The following is an 18,860-nucleotide window of genomic DNA, read 5'->3' as shown; positions in this document are numbered from 1 at the left end:
ATTGAAAACATATGGACTCTGATATTACAGAGTTTTTGCCCTTCTCTGATTTCGGTGATTTTGATTTGCCATCAGTGGTCTGATGAAAGCCTTGTAGCCTCTTATTTGCAGTTAACTTACTTCTCACTAGCACTCTGGGCCTCGAGTTCAGTAATGAAATTGTGGCTCCCGGAAACTTCTGACATTTGGAATTTCAGTTCAATTCAACTAGTGTTTACCTGAGTTGCTTTCAGAATGTGAGGGACCAAAGTGAAACCTGTGTTCTCCTGCCGTACGTATTCTGGTGCACAAGTAGTACTCAAGTTCGGTAGTCGGAGAGGAGACAAGCGATTGAACCATTCTCATATGGGAAAAACATTTTAATATGTGAGAGAATGTGCAGTTGCTATGAGGCAGAAAAGACACACATGCTTATTTGGTTGTTGAGGAGAGACCACTTATATTTCCCAGGCCAGAAAATGGCTTTTTTTGTAGAAGGCAGTGGTTGAGTTAAGCAGAAGTGGGAAGGGAATCCTGGGAAGACAGTGCACTGGCCTCGGCAGGGAGACTCTCAGGGGAGCAGTGACTGGTTTTCCATGTTACCTTAAACGAACCTACTTAGCAGTATGAACCTTCCTTAAGATACAATTTTGTTGAGAAGTGCAAATCACCCAAAAGATTTACAACAGAGCTCTCTACTTAAAGCCAAACAGGGTGAGCAGAGCCTTCCTTTGGTGCCTCATCTTTGTATCAAAAAGTGATCCCTGAGGGAATAAGGATGTATTGTATGAATAAATTAATCACGGCTGCCCCTCCTCAGCCCCCCTGGAGTTTTGTAGAGTTCAGCTTGAGGAATCCTCTCCCAAATATAGATCTACATGTAAAGAAGTGTGGAAAGCTAAGACTAGATAATACGGAGTCCTGCTTTGGAAGGACTTGAATACTAGCTTGATGCATTTTACTTAATCCAAGAGGCATGGGGGCTCACAAAAGACCTGTGTGCAAAGGAGGGGCCTGATTTAGAGTGGTTCCATAGAAGGATTAATCTGGCAGTTGTGTGTGGGTTGGCGTGGAGTGGCAGTCAGCCTGAAGTTGGCAAAATGAATGTCCTGAAGCCAATGAGAGGTAATGGTGAGACAGCCATGGGTGCAAAAAACAGGACTTGTATGCTGATTGCATTTGCCCTTCCCCCTGCAACAGGAAATTTACTCCTTCTAGAGATATCTTGGATCTGGGGGAAGGCATTGTATGAAGAGGGCATAAATATTAAGCTGAAAGAGTTTTGTCATCTGATGTTCTGTTCTTCCACTACCCCAGGAAAAGTGGTATTCTTTCTAGAATTGGGCAATGAGCTCGTCAACTTTTATGTGGTTTTCACATTTTATACTTGGCTTTTGAAGGGTATCTATGCTTCACGGGATTAATACTTCTCAAATGAACTTTGGCTGTTGTTGGAGCTCTTCATAAAATAGGGTGCTACTTTGACTCCTTTAAATGCTCAATATTTAACAAATAACTGAAAGAAAAATCCTGTAATCCCCAATGAACGGTATTTTCATCTGCCCATTCTAGTCTTCTCCAGCTGTGCTGTGGCCTTCCTAGTTTGACCACAGTGAGCAGGCTGGACCATTCCCTGTTAGAATCACGCAAAGCTCTGATGCTGATTCTGTGTGGTTTCAGCACCACCTCCACCTTCATCTCGTCAAAATACTCAGGTTGGCTTGTGTTTATGGTCCCCAGTACCATTCACATGCGAACAAAAGCACGCAACTAAGGGTCACTCCCATATCTTGATTTGTCTTTCCTTCTAGATACCAAAGCAGAGCTCACAAGCTAAATTGCCTCCTGAGTAATACGGGCCTGGTGTACACTAGGGATTGGTAGAGACTGTGGCAAACAGAAGACCGCTTGCCTGCTTCCAAGTGGGAAGCTGGTGCTCAGCTCTGCCAGTTGTTGCCCTGATAGAATGAGAGCCTAATGTAGTCAGCCTTTTAAAGGAGTGTTTCTCCAAGTGTGGTCTCCAGACCAGCAGCAGCAGCAGCACCTGGGAGCCTGTTAGACATGCAGATTCTCAGTCCCCATCCCAACATCCTGAATCAGGAACTCTGGGGGTGGGACCCAACATTCTGTGTAGTAACAAGCCCTTCTGATAATTCTCGAGCTCACTCTAGCTGGGGACCCACTAGAGCACTGGGTGCTGTGTGCACCCCCCTGATTCCTCTTGAAGCCTGATATTTAAGAACTGTGTTTGAGTTTCAAGAAAACCCTAATTATCTAGATGTCTATTTGATTTTCAGTGTTTTCAAAACAGTTTAAGCCATAAAAGACACACACACTTTTGTAAGCTAAATCCATTTCATGTGCCATCACTCCCCTGCCTCCACTCAAGAGTCTGACTATGCTAACAGAAAGGATGCTATTCTGTCTAAAAATTATAGGGCTTCTTCCCTTGGAGTATAGAAGTTTGCTGACTCCAGGCCTAGGCAGTATTTCTCAAACTTTTTTACTGATCCATTTCTGAGAGCAAAGGAGAGTCAGCATCTGCCCCTGGGAATCTGGGAGCATATCCTAAAGCAATCCACTGCAAAGTACAGATTTTGTTGAAGTTTTTCCTTTTACCTTTAAATTTGTGTGAGTTTTATACCAATTCCATCATACACTCATTTCTGGCTTTTTGTCAGAACAATGTGTTAAATTGCCTTCAAGTTAAATTCGTAAACTTCCACCTAAAAATGTTTAAAGAAAATTTATACTCCAGAAAACTGTCCAATTTCCCAATAAAATAGAGACAAAAAAACAAGAAGTCACCCATAAAATGGGGGAAATTGTAAGCCATACAGAAGAGCAATATTCAAGAGCTGTATACATGACTAGAAAATACTCTTTTTCCATCTTACTTCCCATACCTCCACTGCCACATCTGAGTGAATAAAGATCATGTACTAAAAATCATTGAATGCAGTGAGTGGTCAGGAGGCTTAGTCAGGAGGCTTATTTTTAGAAATGCTTGCCACGAGTTTGGATGAGTTTTAGCACTGGGTCTTATCTAATCCTTGCCTCACATGGTCACCATTTCATTTCCCCTAAATCACTTTTGCAAAGATGGTAAAAAGGTTTGACTTCATGTGCCAACATGAATTGATTGGAGGTAACGGCCTGAAGCGCCGCGTTGAGGATTGTGAATCTGTGTCTGGCATAGTCAATTTGCAGTGTCTGCCATGAGAGAAGGCATGGCGACTGCTGGTCCAAATGATACATATATGCCATCCCTACTCCACTCAGCACTAATGAATAATGCAAAACAGTGTCTGAACCCTGGGAGGTCCTGCTTGATGATGGGCTTCTTGTTTAAACCCAGTTCTCTGGGGCACAGAGCATCTATAACGGGGGTCCTTTAAGCCACAGCCATGATTTCAGCAACCTAAGTTGTCAAGGGCTGTGGCCATTATCATAGGTGTTAAACGCCCATAAGTCCATCTTCTAATTAACAGAGGTACAATATCTGTCCTATTCCAGCCCTTCAATTTCAGCTCCTCTCAGACACCTCCCCTCCACTCCTGCTTCCCAAGATGCTATTCAAATATACTTCTATTGATCATTTAGTGTCTTGGTATTAGAGGTGTCATCCAGAGGCTTCAGCTTTCAGACGTCAGAAGTCTATCAGTCACCCCCTCTTGGGATATCACTTCAATACAGAAAAACACACTCTTTTCTTTGACTCTCCCACTACCTGTTTATGGTGCATAATAACTAGGGCCGCTTTGTGTTTAAGGTTCCTCGCTGAGTTCTTTTTTTTTCCGGAATTAATGAGATTACTCACAATGTATAATGTCTCCCTTCTCCTCAGGTCACAGGAAGACAAATGACTTATCGATCAGTTTATAAGCAAAAACAAACAAAGCAAAACAAAAACAGCAGAATCTTTAAAAAATTGACTTCAGTTAACATAGTTGATGTCCACCTAGCAGGACAGGTGTTCTTTTTATTAGCCCTGTTTTCCAGATGAGAAAACTGAGAAGTAGAAATTACTTTGTAGCTGAGAAGCACTGAAGCCAAGACTCAGTCTGTGTTTCTTGACACCAAATTCAGGGATCTTTCCACTGGATTATGCTCTCTGCCCCTTTGCCCACACAGACTGCCCACTGATTGTGATGCCTGTCTTTCTAGCTGCTCTCCATTCCAGCACTGAGCTCCACGCTTTTGTAAATGGTTAATGCCGGGTAAATATTTGGCCAACAAGTAAACCAATGACTTCATTCTCAAAGCCTATTTCATTTGTAGAATCATTTAAAATACATTTTTTCACATCTACTTGCTTAGAATCATATCTCAGTTGAAATTTAACCTCACAAGACTGTGCAAAATGTAGGAGAGGTGCGTATAAATCTATCTAAAGATCAGGAGGCTCTCACACTGTTGAAACAATTGTTCAAAGCCCAAAGTGGTTGCAATGCCAGGACTAGAATCCAGGTCTCCTGACTATCAATTCAGTTATCCTTCTACACAGCACAGCTTAACTCAGATATAAGTGCGTATGCCTGTTTGTGTGTGCGTGTGTGTGTGTGTGTGTGTGTGTGTGTGTGTGTGTGTGTGTATAAAAGTTCTAGTTCTTGACCTGCGCATAAACTACCTGTGTGAATCTTAGCAAGTTACTGGGTCTCTTTGGATCCCACTTTCTTCATTTGTCAAAACAGAATGTTGGATTTGATGGCGTGCTTTTAGAATCATGGGATTTTAATGCTGGAAGATACTTAGAGGTCATCTAATTCTACTCTTTAAATTTACGGATAAAGAAAACTGATCTCTTCTAGCTCCAGATTAAATCCTGAGAGGAACATATGGCTTGCTAACAGAACTAGCTCATGTGAATATTGCAACTACCCCGTCATCCCATTTCTGCCCACTTATCAAATGTGAGCCTGTCATCCAGGCATGTAATTTCTCTAGGCCTCAGCTTCCTGATCTGTGAAATCACAGGGCTTGGACTTAGGCCCCTTTCAAATTTAAAACTTTGAGGATTAAGAAAGGTATCTTTGAAAACTGACATCTTTGCTACCCCTTGGGATATGACTCAGAATGTCGTGCAACATAATATGACTCTAGAAAGAAATTAGGCGGCATCAAGGTGAGGTTAAGAGCATTCATCTTGAGCACTCTGATCAGAGGGTAAACTTGCTCAGTGAGTACCTGAATTTGAAAACTCCTTGATTGATGTCTTCTTTTAAAAATAATAAACAAACATCCTTCGCTGTTGGCCCAAAGATATGGAAGAAGGGACCAATTAAGAGGGTGATGTTTCATAGTTAATTTCCTATAGACTGAGATGCTACGAGTTAGAAAACCATCCCTAGGTCCTTCTGCCTTAATAGCTTTCACATTCTAACCAGTCTCAGTATTTTTCAGTTGAACATCAGAAACCTCACAGTCTATTAAATATTGCATTCCAAGTATCTGTTTACTCAGTTGATAAAAATTGCCAATGGGACAGGAACTGTCTGTCACTTCCAGAGCAATTAGTGTGTGAAAACTTATCAAAAGAAATCTGTCAAGTTTGAACAAGTATAAATATTGCATCAAAGTCCCTAAGGAAATCAGATGGAGTGGGATACATTTTTACAGCACATGAGCATTTATTTTGTTTTATTTACTTGGCTTTATTTTTTCAGAATGTGGTTAGCATTTCATGTAACCCAGTGAATTAATGTTCTGCTCTGATAAAAATAGACTGGTTCTTAGGGGAAAACTGCATTGTCTCGTGAGTAATATAACAATACTAACTCCTTGCTTTCAAACTTCAAGAGCTTTTACTGCTTTGGGAGGGAGCTTTGGAATGGGAATGCAGGTAGAAGGCCTAAGATGTAGTCTGTTTTGCCACTTTCTGACTTTCCAGTCTTACCTTTTCTAGGCCTCAGAATTGTCATATTTTTTGTTTGGTTGTTGTTGGGTTTTTGCTTTGTTAAAAAAACTTTTTTTTTTTTGGCTGTGCCGCGTGGTTTGCGGGATCTTAGTTCCCTGACCAGGGATCGAACCTGGGCCCTCAGCAGTGAAAGCGCTGAGTCTTAACCACTGGACCGCTAGAGAGTTCCCTTTTTTTTTTTTTTCCTTAATAATATTTAAGCTATGGTTAAAATCATGAAAAGCCTACAGGCATATAGGCAAGAATTGAAAAGGTATTCCAAACAATAGCTATCATTCTGTTGAGGTAATGGAATTGCTAGGGAGTTTTGTTTTAAGATTTTATAAATTCAGTTTGTTTTTTACCTTTTTAATGCCCTTCACCCATTTCTCCTACTACCTCACCCCCTGCCTCTGGCAACTACCAGTCTGTTCTTCATATCTATAAACTTGGTTTGTTGGTTTGTTGCTTTGTGTTTTAGATTCCACATATAAGTAAGATCACGTGATAATCATCTTTCTTTCTTTGACTTATTTCGCTTAGCATAATACTATCAAGGTCTATCCATGTTGTCTCAAATGGCAAGATTTAATCTTTTTTTTTTTTTTTTTTTTTATTTATTTATTTTTTTGGCTTTGTTGGGTCTTCGTTTCTGTGCGAGGGCTTTCTCTAGTTGTGGCAAGCGGGGGCCACTCTTCATCGCGATGCGCGGGCCTCTCACTGTCGCGGCCTCTCTTGTTGCGGAGCACAGGCTCCAGACGTGCAGGCTCAGTAGTTGTGGCTCACGGGCCTAGTTGCTCCACGGCATGTGGGATCTTCCCAGACCAGGGCTCGAACCTGTGTCCCCTGCATTGGCAGGCAGATTCTCAACCACTGTGCCACCAGGGAAGCCCCTAATCCTTTTTTTAATGGCTGAATAATATTCCATTCTCTGTGTGTGTGTATTTATATTTATATATGATTTGTTTATCCATTCATCCACCACTGGACACTTAGGTTGTTTCTATACCTGGCTATTGTAAATAATGCTGCAGTGAACATGGGGGAGCAGATATCTTTTCAAGTTAGTGTTTTAGTTTTCTTGAGGTAAATACCCAGAAGTGGGATTGCTGGATCATACGGAAGTTCTATTTTTAATTTTTTGAAGAACCTCCATACTGTGTTCCATAGTGACTGCACCAATTTATATTCCCACCAACAGTGCACAAGGGTTCCCTTTCCTCCACACCCTCTCCAATGCTTCTTATTTCTTGTCCTTTTGATAATAGCCATTCTAACAGGTATGAGATAATAGCTCATTGTGATTTTCATTTACATCTTCTTGATGATTAACGATGTTGAGTGTCTTTTTATGTGCCTGTTGGCCATCAGTATGTCTTCTTTGGAAAAATACTTGTTCAGATCTGCCCTTTTTTTTCTTTAACATCTTTGTTAGAGTATAATTGCTTTACAATGATGTGTTAGTTTCAGCTTTATAACAAAGTGAATCAGCTATACGTATACATATGTTCCCATATCTCTTCCCTCTTGCGTCTCCCTTCCTTGGACCCTCCCTATCCCACCCCTCTAAGTGGTCACAAAGCACCGAGCTGATCTCCCTGTGCTATGCGGCTGCTTCCCACTAGCTATCTATTTTACATTTGGTAGTGTATATATGTCCATGCCACTCTCTCATTTTGTCCCAGCTTACCTTTCCCCCTCCCTGTGTCCTCAAGTCCATTCTCTACATCTGCGTCTTTATTCCTGTCCTGCCCCTAGGTTCTTCAGAACCATGGTTTCTTTTTTTTTTTTTTTTTTAGATTCCATATATATGTGTTAGCATATGGAATTTCTTTTACTCTTTCTGACTTACTTCACTCTGTATGACAGTCTCTAGGTCCACCCACTCATGACAAATAACTCAGTTTTGTTTCTTTTTATGGCTGAGTAATATTCCATTGTATATATGTGCCACATCTTCTTTATCCATTCATCTGTTGATGGACACTTAGGTTGCTTCCATGTCCTGGCTAATGTAAATGGAGCTGCAGTGAACACTGTGGTACATGACTCCTTTTGAATTATGGTTTTCTCAGGGTATATGCCCAGTAGTGGGACTGCTAGGTCGTATGGTAGTTATATTTTTAGTTTTTTAAGGAACCTCCATACTGTTCTTCATAGTGGCTGTATCAATTTACATTCCTGCCAACAGTGGAAGAGGGTTCCCTTTTCTCCACACCCTCTCCAGCATTTATTGTTTGTACATTTTTTGATGATGGCCATTCTGACCTGTGTGAGGTGATACCTCATTGTAGTTTTTTTGTTGTTGTTGAATTTTTGAATTTTATTTTATTTTTTTTAAAAAAGCACGTTCTTATTAGTCATCAATTTTATACACATCAGAGTATACATGTCAATCCAAATCGCCCAATTCATCACACCACCACCCCCATCCCCCATTGCTTTCCCCCGTTGGTGTCCATACGTTTGTTCTCTACATCTGTGTCTCAACTTCTGCCCTGGAAACCAGTTCATCTGTACCATTTTTCTAGGCTCCACATACATGCGTTAATATACGATATTTGTTTTTCTCTTTCTGACTTACTTCACTCTGTATGACAGTCTCTAGATCCATCCACGTCTCAACAAATGACCCAATTTCATTCCTTTTTATGGCTGAGTAATATTCCATCATATATATGTGCCACATCTTCTTTATCCATTTGTCTGTCGATGGGCATTTAAGTTGCTTCCATGACCTGACTATTGTAAATAGTACTGCAATGAACATGGGGGTGCATGTGTCTTTTTGAATTATGGTTTTCTCAGGGTATATGCCCAGTAGTAGGATTGCTGGGTCATCTGGTAATTCTCTTTTTAGTTTTTTAAGGAACCTCCATACTGTTCTCCATAGTGGCTGTATCAATTTACATTCCCACCAACAGTGCAAGAGGGTTCCCTTTTCTCCACACCCTCTCCAGCATTTGTTGTTTGTAGATTTTCTGATGATGCCCATTCTAACTGGTGTGAGGTGATACCTCATTGTAGTTTTGATTTGCATTTCTCTGCTAATTAGTGATGTTGAGCAGCTTTTCATGTGCTTCTTGGCCATCTGTGTCTTCTTTGGAGAAATGTCTATTTAGGTGTTCTGCCCATTGTTGGATTGGGTTGTTTGTTTCTTTAATATTGAGCTGCATGAGTTGTTTATATATTTTGGAGATTAATCCTTTGTCTGTTGATTCGTTTGCAAATATTTTCTCCCATTCTGAGGGTTGTCTTTTGGTCTTGTTTATGGTTTCCTTTGCTGTGCAAAAGCTTTGAAGTTTCATTAGGTCCCATTTGTTTATTTTTGTTTTTATTTCCATTACTCTAGGAGGTGGAGCCAAAAAGATCTTGCTGTGATTTATGTCAAAGAGTGTTCTTCCTATGTTTTCCTCTAAGAGTTTTATAGTGTCCGGTCTTCATTTAGGTCTCTAATCCGTTTTGAGTTTATTTTTGTGTATGGTGTTAGGGAGTGTTCTAATTTCATTCTGTTACATGTAGCTGTCCAGTTTTCCCAGCACCACTTACTGAAGAGACTGTCTTTTCTCCATTGTATATCCTTGCCTCCATTGTCATAGATTAGTTGACCATAGGTGCGTGGGTTTACTTCTGGGCTTTCTATCTTGTTCCATTGATCTGTGTTTCTGTTTTTGTGCCAGTACCATATTGTCTTGATTACTGTAGCTTTGTAGTATAGTCTGAAGTCAGGGAGTCTGATTCCTCCAGCTCCTTTTTTTTCCCTCAATACTGCTTTGGCTATTCAGGGTCTTTTGTGTCTCCATACAAATTTTAAGATGATTTGTTCTAGTTCCATACAAAATGCCATTGGTAATTTGATAGGGATTGCATTGAATTGGTAGATTGCTTTGGGTAGTATAGTCATTTTCACAATATTGATTCTTCCAATCCAAGAACACGGTATAGCTCTCCATCTGTTTGTATCATTTGTAATTTCTTTCATCAGTGTCTTATAGTTTTCTGCATACAGGTCTTTTGTCTCCTTAGGTAGATTTATTCCTAGGTATTTTATTCTTTTTGTTGCAGTGGTAAATGGGAGTGTTTCCTTAATTTCTCTTTCACATTTTTCATCATTACTGTATAGGAATTCAAGAGATTTCTGTGCATTAATTTTGTATCCTACCACTTTACCAAATTCATTGATTAGCTGTAGTACTTTTCTGGTAGCATCTTTAGGATTCTCTGTGTATAGTATCATGTCATCTGCAAACAGTGACAATTTTACTTCTTTTCTGATTTGGATTCCTTTTATTTCTTTTTCTTCTCTGATTGCTGCGGCTAAAACTTCCAAAACTGTGTTGAATAACAGTGGTGAGAGTGGGCACCCTTGTCTTGTTCCTGATCTTAGTGGAAATGGTTTCAGTCTTTCACCATTGATAATGATGGTGACTGTGGGTTTGTCATATTTGGCCTTTACTATGTTGAGGTAAGTTCCCTCTATGCCTACTTTCTGGAGAGTTTTTATCATAAATGGGTGTTGAATTTTGTCAAAAGCTTTCTCTGCATCTATTGAGATGATCATATGGTTTTTAATCCTTCAATTTGCTAATATGGTATATCACATTGATTGATTTGCGTATATTGAAGAATCCTTGCATCCTGGGATAAACCCCACTTGGTCATGGTGTATGATCCTTTTAATGTGCTGTTGGATTCTGTTTGCTAGTGTTTTGTTGAGGATTTTTGCATCTATGTTCATCGGTGATATTGGCCTGTAGTTTTCTTTCTTTGTGACATCTTTGTCTGGTTTTGGTATCAGGGTGATGGTGGCCTCGTAGAAAGAGTTTGGGAGTGTTCCTCCCTCTGCTATATTTTGGAAGAGTTTGAGAAGGATAGGTGTTAACTCCTCTCTAAATGTTTGATAAAATTCGCCTGTGAAGCCGTCTGGTCCTGGACTTCTGTTTGTTGGAAGATTTTTAATCACAGTCTCAATTTCAGCGCTTGTGATTGGTCTGTTTATATTTTCTATTTCTTTCTGGTTCCTTGGAAGGCTGTGCTTCTCTAAGAATTTGTCCATTTCTTCCAGATTGTCCATTTTATTGGCATATAGTTGCTTGTAGTAATCTCTCATGGTCCTTTGTATTTCTGCAGTGTCAGTTGTTACTTCTCCTTTTTCATTTCTAATTCTATTGATTTGAGTCTTCCTTTTTTTCTTGATGAGTCTGGCTAATGGTTTATCAATTTTGTTTATTTTCTCAAAGAACCAACTTTTAGTTTTATTGATCTTTGCTATTGTTTCCTTCATTTCCTTTTCATTTATATCTGATCTGATCTTTATGATTTCTTTCCTTCTGCTAACTTTGGGGTTTTTTTGTTCTTCTTTCTCTAATTGCTTTCAGTGTAAGGTTAGGTTGTTTATTTGAGGTGTTTCTTTTTTCTTGAGGTAGGATTGTATTGCTATAAACTTCCCCTTAGAACTGCTTTTGCTGCATCCCATAGGTTTTGGGTCATCGTGTTTTCATTGTCATTTGTTTCTAGGTATTTTTTGATTTCCTTTTTGATTTCTTCAGTGATCTCTTGGTTCTTTAGTAGTGTATTGTTTAGCCTCCATGTGTTAGTATTTTTTACAGATTTTTTTCCTGTAATTGATATCTAGTCTCATAGCATTGTGGTTGGAAAAGATACTTAATATGATTTCAATTTTCTTAAATTTACCAAGGATTTGTGACCTAAGATATGATCTATCCTGGAAAATGTTCCATGAGCACTTGAGAAGAAAGTGTATTCTGTTGTTTTTGCATGGAATGTCCTATAAATATCAGTTAAGTCCATTTTGTTCAATGTATCATTTAAAGCTTGTGTTTCCTTATTTATTTTCATTTTGGATGATCTGTCCATTGGTGAAAATGGGGTGTTAAAGTCCCCTACTATGATTGTGATACTGTCGATTTTCCCTTTTGTGGCTGTTAGCATTTACCTTATGTACTGAGGTGCTCATATGTTGGGTGCATAAATATTTACAATTTTGATATCTTCTCCTTGGATTGATCCCTTCGTCATTATGTAGTGTCCTTCATTGTCTCTTGTAATAGTCTTTATTTTAAAGTCTATTTTATCTGATAAAATAGAGAATTGCTACTCCAGCTTTCTTTTGATTTCCATTTGCATGGAATATCTTTTTCCATCCCCTCACTTTCAGTCTGTATGTGTCCCTAGGTCTGAATTGGTCTCTTGTAGACAGCATATATACGGGTCTTGTTTTTATATCTATTCAGCCAGTCTATGTCCTTTGGTTGGAGCATTTAATCCATTTACATTTAAGGTCGTCATTGGTAAGTATGTTCCTATTACCATTTTCTTAATTGTTTTGGGTTTGTTATTGCAGGTCTTTTCCTTCTCTTGTGTTTCCTGCCTAGAGAAGTTTCTTTAGCATTTGTTGTAAAGCGGGTTTGGTGGTGCTGAATTCTCTTAGCTTTTGCTTGCCTGTAAGGTTTTAATTTCTCCATCGAATCTGAATGAGATCCTTGCTGGGTAGAGTAATCTTGGTTGTAGGTTCTTCCCTTTCATCACTTTAAATTTGTTCTGCCACTCCCTTCTGGCTTGCAGAGTTTCTGCTGAGAAATCAGCTGTTAACCTTATGGAGATTCCCTTGTATGTTATTTGTTGCTTTTCCCTTGCTACTTTTAATATTTTTTCTTTGTATTTAATTTTTGATAGTTTGGTTAATATGTGTCTTGACATGTTTCTCCTTGGATTTATTCTGTATGGGACTCTCTGTGCTTCCTTGACTTAATTGACTATTTCCTTTCCCGTATTAGGTAAGTTTTCAACTGTAATCTCTTCAAATATTTTCTCAGTCCCTTTCTTTTTCTCTTCTTGTTCTGGGACCCCTATAATTCGAATATTGCTGTGTTTAATGTAGTCCCAGAAGTCTCTGAGACTTTCCTCAATTATTTTCTTTCTTTTTTCTTTATTCTGCTCTGTAGAAGTTATTTCCACTATTTTATCTTCCAGGTCACTTATCCGTTCTTGTGCCTCAGTTATTCTGCTATTGATTCCTTCTAGAGAATTTTTAATTTCACTTATTGTGTTGTTCCTCATTGTTTGTTTGTTCTTTGGTTCTTCTAGGTCCTTGTTAAACATTTCTTGTATGTTCTCCATTCTATTTCCAAGATTTTGGATCATCTTTACTATCATTACTCTGAATTCTTTTTCAGGTAGACTGCCTATTTCCTCTTCATTTGTTTGGTCTGGTGGGTTTTTACCTTTCTCCTTCATCTGCTGTATATTTCTCTGTCTTCTCATTTTGCTTAACTTACTGTGTTTGGGGTCTCCTTTTCGCAGGCTGCAGGTTCTTAGTTCCTGTTGTTTTTGGTGTCTGCCCCCAGTGGGTAAGGTTGGTTCAGTGGGTTGTGTAGGCTTCCTGGTGGAGGGGACTGGTACCTGTGTTCTAGTGGATGAGGGTGGATCTTGTCTTTCTGGTGGGCAGGGCCGCATCTGCTGGTGTGTTTTGGGGTGTCTGTGACCTTATTATGATTTTAGGCAGCCTCTCTGCTAATGGATGGGGTTGTGTTCCTTTCTTGCTATTTGTTTGGCATGGGGTGTCCAGCACTGTAGCTTGCTGGTTGTTGAGCGGAGCTGGGACTTAACGTTGAGATGGAGATCTCTGGGAGAGCTTTCGCCATTTGATATTACATGGCTCCGGGAGGTCTTTGGTGGACCAATGTTATGAACTCAGCTCTCCCACCTAAGAGGAGCAGGCCTGACACCCGGCCGGAGCACCAAGACCCTGTCAGCCACACGGCTGCTAGTGTTGGAAGGTCTCCTGCAGAGGCAGGGCATGACTGTTGCTCACTGCAGGGACAAAGACACTGGCAGCAGAAGTTCTGGGAAGTACTCCTGGGCGTGAGCCCTCCCAGAGTCCACCATTAGCCCCACCAAAGAGCCGGGTGTCAGAATGGGAGAAATTATTTGCAAATGAAGCAACTGACAAAGGATTAATCTCCAAAATTTACAAGCAGCTCATGCAGCTCAATATCAAAAAAGCAAACAACCCAATCCAAAAATGGGCAAAGTCCTAAATAGACATTTCTCCAAAGAATATATACAGATTGCCAACAAACACATGAAAGGATGCTCAACCTCATTAATCATTAGAGAAATGCAAATCAAAACTACAATGAGAAATTACCTCACACCAGTCAGAATGGCCATCATCAAAAAATGTACAAACAGTAATTGCTGAAGAGGTTGTGGAGAAAAGGGAACCCTCTTACACTGTTGGTGGGAATGTAAATTGATACAGTCACTATGGAGAACAGTATGGAGGTTCCTTAAAAAACTAAAAATAGAACTACCATACAACCCTGCAGTCCCACTACTGGACATATGCCCTGAGAAAACCATAATTCAAAAAGAGTCATGTACCACAATGTTCATTGCAGCTCTGTTTACAGTAGCCAGGACATGGAAGCAACCTAAGTGTCCATAGACAGATGAATGGATAAAGAAGATGTGACACATATATACAATGGAATATTACTCAGCCATAAAAAGAAATGATATTGAGTTATTTGTAGTGAGGTGGATGGACCTAGAGACTGCCATACAGAGTGAAGTAAGTCAGAAAGAGAAAAACAAATACTGTATGCTAACACATGTATATGGAATCTTAAAAAAAAAAAGGAAAAAATGGTCATGAAGAACCTAGGGGCAGGATGAGACTAAAGACACAGACCTACTAGAGAATGGACTTGAGGATACAGAGAGGGGGAAGGGTAAGCTGGGACAAAGTGAGAGAGTGGCATGGATATATATACACTACCAAATGTAAAACCGAAAGCTAGTGGGAAGCAGCAGCATAGTACAGGGAGATCAGCTTGGTGCTTTGTGACCACCTAGAGGGGTAGGATAGGGAGGATGGGAATGAGGGAGACGCAAGAGGGAAGAGATATGGGAATGTATGTATATGTATAGCTGATTCACTTTGTTATAAAGCAGAAACTAACACACCATTTTAAAGCAATTATAGTCCAATAAAGATGTTAAAAATAAAAAGAGCCGAGTAGGCTCCAGTGCTGAGTCGCCTCAGGCCAAACAGCCAACAGGGAGCTTCTGCCCATTTTTAGTCAGATTTATTTTTTTGCTGCTGAGTTGTAGTTCTTTATATTTTTTGGATATTAACCACCTTATCAGATATATGATTTGTAAATGTTTTCTTCCATTCATTAGGTTGCCTTTTCAATTTATTGATGGTTTCATTCACTGTACAGAAGTTTTTTAGTTTGATGCAGTCCCACTTGCTTATTTTACCTTTTGCTTTTGATGTCAGATTCAAAAAATCATCTCTAAACCCCATGTCGAGGAGCTTACTGCCTATTATTTCTTCTGGGAGTTTTATGGTTTCAGGTCTTACATTCAAATCTTTAATCCTCTTTGAGTTACCTTTTGTGTATGGTTCAAGATAGTGTTCCAGTTTCATTCTTTTGCATGTAGACTGTCCAGTTTTCCCAATGTCATTTACCAAATTATTGTTCTTTCCCTATGGTATATTCTTGGCTCCTTAGTAGGAAGTTTACTAACCATATGTGTATAGGTTTATATCTGGACTCTCTATTCTCTTTCATTGATCTATGTGTCTGTTTTTATGCTAATACCATACTGTTTTAATTACTGCAGGCTTGTAGTGTAGTTTGAAATTAGTGTGATGCCTTCAGCTTTGTTCCTCTTTCATACCTTTAAAAAGAACAGATAAGACAAGTTATATGTTGTATAATTTTTAGTCTTACTACATATTTTCCTGCTTTGATGTCTGCATTATCATTATATTATATTACTCATGCTCCTTACTTATTGTTGTGGACAAATAAAAATACAGTATTCCAGGTAGTGCTCTTTACTGTGAAGAAAAATAAATTAATATCATTTTTAGAGACTTTCCCCCTTCAAGGGGCTCAGCGTTTAGCTCAACGTGATCTCACCAGTGCACCAGCCAAGATTCTTTGGCTAACCTTTACACTTTGGGGCTCGACAGTATTTTACAAAGGTTGCATGTTGAATTGATGTTAGTTACCATCCTTAGCACAGTCCATTTGAGACTTGTCTTCAGAACTATGGTTTGTTCCTTTGTCTACAGCATTGGAAATGGTTACAGTGTTATATTACTATTACAGTTTTGGAAACTTATTGCAACTTTATTTCAACATTTTGTTGTTTTCTGTTGTTTATTGTAACTTAATGGCTTTCCCCAGAACTGAAGTAATACAGTTAATAATCTTTATATTATACTTACCATTTCTTGAATTGAAATCATTGCATTAGTTCAGGGTTTCCCAGCCTAGGTTTTGTGATGGCTTAATAAATTTTTAGAAAAACAGTGTGTGGGTGGAGCGGTTGGGAGGCAGTTCTATATCAAATAAGTTTGCATGGCTTACATACTCTCTGAGAAATTTGAGAAACATTGGCATGTTAAAAACCTCTTGCAAGTCCTGAAAGGAAAAATTTTCAAATCAGTTAAACTTTACTTAATCCAGTGCTTCTTAAAGTCATTTGGTCATGCAACCTTTTTAAATTTGAGGTAGACGGGGGTGTAAAGAACTTCTGTTAACAGGGAATAAATATTCCAAGGACCACAGTTTAGAAAATCCTGCAGAATATGTTTATGGTTGTTTGCATCTCCTACTAAAGCACTAAGTAACAAAAGCAGTGAAACCAAAATAATTTAAATAGATCAACAGCATGTTAATTGACTTTTGTTCTTATATTTACTTTAAAAATGATTAACTTTTAATGATACAGATGTGCTTATGACTCAGCTTTCACGTAACTTGATCGTCACCACATACCTGTATCACATTTATTAATTATCCCCTTTTGATGGATTAAGAAGTTGAAAGGGAGAGTGTTTAAATTTAAATGGCTTTCTTTATGGAATACAGGTTTGAATTTTGGTTTTCTCGTCATTTTTTTTTTTGACACCAATTAGGAAAATAACAAAGCAGATGTCTTTTTTCCTGATATCCATGGTCCATACAACTTTCTAGTTACTAAACTGTCCTTCTCCTACAAAATTAAGAAAGCCTTGTGGCACTAGCCACTAGCAACAGTTTTGAAAAATATCTTCAGGAAAAAATATATATACACAGTTTATATATTTGATTATAACTCTCCTTGGAGAAGTGTGTGTTATTTAATATTTTGCTGGTAAATTACTTTCTAACTTCTACCTTGTGACTTTGGATATGTTAATTTATTCTTAAAACTCTCTTATAGTTAATTAGGGGATAAGCAGTGTTCTCTTCATTGTTCATATGAGAAAATTGAGAAGCTCAGAGATTACTTGGTTTTCCTGAAACTCACATACCATATTGAGAAAGGAGCACATTACTCTGTGCTGTTTGTTAAATCTCCTGTTTCTATGGGGAAATTGCCGTATCACATGGTACTTCTTCATGACCTATTAGAGGGGCCTTTCCTCCCCCAGATTTTAGTTTCTTGAGGAAGTAACTAGCTTTTTGGGAAGCACTTGTTTATTTACACCGAGTATCCTCTTGACATCAGCATGGGGTTATTTATAATTACATGCACATATGTAAATAAAATGATTAGCTTTCTCATATAAACATAATTATATCTCTCTAAAATAATGCATACAGAAATGTTATAATCCAGTGATAAAGGGAAGGAAATCTGCATGACCCCTCCTTTGTATGTAAACAGTGGGTTATTAAGACAGAATATGTTTCCTGTTTCACATTCAGTTATTGAGGCCAGTTACAACTGGGGACTCATTGAAGTACTAAACAGCAAGTGCCTTTTCCAATAGTTAGTATTCTCTATACAAAGCTGAGGTGACCTTTCTGCCATTTTCCAAGGACACTCCATACATTTAGAATTTAGGCCAGGATCATATTAAAAAGCAGCATACAAGAACACAGCCAACTAGTTCTGAAACCTGAGACTCCCTTTGCCTCTAGTTGCTTCCTCTTCCGGCCTAAAATAACTTTTGAAAATAAAACAGGTCATGATGGCTAATCAGTGCCAGTGGGTATTATATCACTTGTCCAGCTTTGAACAAATCTGGGGATCACACTTTAAAGAGAGCAATCATGGAATGCCTGGAGCTAAAGAAGTTTGGTTTCCTCAGAGCACAGTAGTTCACTGCAGCAGATCATTTAAACTCGCTGTCATTTAGGTTTCTTTTCTGAAATTGAAAGCATGGGCTAACATGCTCATTCACAAAACATTCACCTAGTTCTTAAGAAAAATTAGATCTTTCAAAGGAATATTTTCAGGTATGACTGCCTATTACGCTCATCCCACTGGCATTCTGGGATGAATAAGTGTTTGTGAGAAGGTTGCTCTTTGACGGTGACTTTATAGTCACTCCCTTACCTATGTAATAATTTTTTCAGCTAATTTTTTTAAAATACAGATTTGCATTTATGGGACCAGGCAAGCAGTCATTGTATGTTTAGTGAGTATTTGCTAGAATATTAAATCCCCATCTCACTAAAATAGTGGGAAAGGAGTTCAACCTCACAAGTGAGAAAGGAGTGAGAATTTGCATTAAGAGTAAGAGGCATTGGGAAAAGACTGGATTGAGACTCAGAATTTTCTCTAACTAGGGCTGAGTTTAGATTCGTTACTTTGTTCCTCTGTGCCAAAGTTTCTCAGTTAATGGAAAACTATAAAATGTATTGGAAATGGCAAAGTACTATGCAAGTATGTGGCACCGTGATGTACTATTATGATTATTATCTATAAAATGAAAGAAGTGATCTAAATAGTTTCCAGGGTATATCAAGATTGTAGACTCTCTGGGTCTGTAATTTGAGCATTAGCTCTGTAACTAATTACATGGTGCTTGACACATGCTTAGCAAACTATAAATGCTTATTCCCTTGATTTAAAGAGATTGGACTTCTCTTAATCGGCTATCAGTTTACCTTCTAGTTATATAGGAATAAAATCTTACTGACTGATGATAGGAAGACTATAAATGCTT

At 38.7% G+C, this 18,860-nt stretch overlaps 1 protein-coding gene across 9 annotated transcripts in view; it reads left to right on the top strand.

Annotated features, from left to right (window-relative positions):
- CNTN4 (contactin 4) overlaps window positions 1-18,860 on the top strand; it is a 950,427-nt gene that overhangs the window by 737,221 nt on the left and 194,346 nt on the right. The gene's annotated exons all lie outside the window — the stretch shown is intronic.

Source organism: Balaenoptera borealis (assembly GCF_965194805.1).
Source record: "Balaenoptera borealis genome assembly, chromosome: 12".
Classification (NCBI taxonomy): Eukaryota; Metazoa; Chordata; class Mammalia; order Artiodactyla; family Balaenopteridae; genus Balaenoptera; species Balaenoptera borealis.
This window is presented reverse-complemented; position numbering and strand designations above follow the sequence as displayed.